Genomic DNA, 1,742 nt, shown 5'->3' on the forward strand with positions numbered 1-1,742 from the left:
TTTTTTTCACTCTTTTTTGATCAACATAATTTAGGTGTGCCATGGAAATTTAACTATAAAGACAGAGAATAAAGATACGGGTAGGCAGGGGGACAGACATTTCACTCCTGTCAGCCTCTCCTTCAAATACTCAAGGCAAGGAATTCCAAGCTAAGAGACTACCTCATTCCATTGCTGCTTCTTCCGAAGAGTTGAAAGGTTAAAAAAAAAATCAGAAGGGCCTCCTGTCCACAGTAACAGCAAATGGGAGTGATCCAGAGTGCTTTTGTGGTGCATGGCACTCAGTTCTCTGGGGCTACTCCCTTCTCTCCTTAAACTCATCTTGACTACGTTAGTCATCTTTGCTGAGGTAACAATCAACCTCAGTATCTCTGTAGCTTACAACAGAGGACAGCTTTTTCTGTAAGGAACAGATATTAATATCTTAGGTACTGTGGAACAGGCACATGGTCTCCACTGCAGCTCTGCTGTTGTAAATCAATGCGGCCATAAACAATATGTAAGTGAATGAACATGGCTGTGTTCCAATAAAACTTTATTTATGAATACAAAAATTTGAATTTCACATGGTTTTCACATCTCAAAATATTACTCGTTCTTTTGATTATTTTTCAGCACGTCAAAGATGAAAAAAAAAATTCTTAGCTTGTAGGCTTTACAAAAACAGACAGTAGACTGGATTTGGCCAACAGAGGGACTGTCATTTGCCAACACTTAATTTACAAAGACCAATGTATATTTCTTGTTCACATTACACGTTGGTGATTGTAGGTCAGCTTCTGTGGCTCACCCCACGGCTAGGCTGAGCTGTAACCATATAACCCACCAGCCCCTAGTTGGGTTATATCGTTCTTGCAGCACAGAGGAAGAACAAGAGAGTTGGTGAAAAGGCGTGATGCCTCCTAAAGCTCCTGCTCAGAACAGGCATGCTGTCACTGTTTGCATTCCATGGTCCCAAGAAGGTCACGAGACCAAGTTAGACAATGAGGCAGGGCACTCTGCCTACAGAGAGGCATTCAAAGTCACAGAGCAATGGGTGGAAATGTTTAATCATCACTGAGTGATGGAAAGACTAATACATAATAGTATATCATCCCGACCAACAACTTTCCCCAACACATTAGGACAATACTAATCAAAGTGATGCCCCTAATCTATGGTAAGCACAGAAAATGAAAGCAGGTGTTTTAAAGGTTATTTATTTATTTGGATAGAGTCTCACTCTGTTATCCATGCTAGAGTGCTGTGGTGTCAGCCTAGCTCATAGCAACCTAAAATTCCTGGGTTCCAGCAATCTTCCAGCCTCCTGAGCAGCTGGGACTACAGGTACCCACCGAAATGCCTGGCTAATTTTTTCTATTTTTAGCAGAGCTGGGGGGGGGTCTCACTCTTGCTAAGAACTCCTGACCTCAAGCTATCTTTCTGCTTTGGCCTCCTAGAGTGCTAGGATTACAGGCATGAGCCATTGCACCTGGCTGATTGTAAAAGTTTTGTGGCAATTTGATATTGCTGCAATAAATAGGTGCACAACAGATTGGGCACAAATACAATCTGGTTCTTGGGCAGCGCCTGTGGCTCAGTGAGTGGGGTGCCAGCTCCATATACCAAAGGTGGCAGGTTCCAACCCAGCCGCAGCCAAACTGCAACAAAAAAAATAGCTGGGCATTGTGGCAGGCACCTGTAGTCCCAGCTACTCGGGAGGCTGAGGCAAGAGAATCGCTGGAGCCCAAGAGTTAGAGGTT

The sequence above is a fragment of the Otolemur garnettii genome, unplaced genomic scaffold (assembly GCF_000181295.1).
Source record: "Otolemur garnettii isolate 467f Iridium unplaced genomic scaffold, OtoGar3 scaffold00204, whole genome shotgun sequence".
Taxonomy (NCBI): domain Eukaryota; kingdom Metazoa; phylum Chordata; class Mammalia; order Primates; family Galagidae; genus Otolemur; species Otolemur garnettii.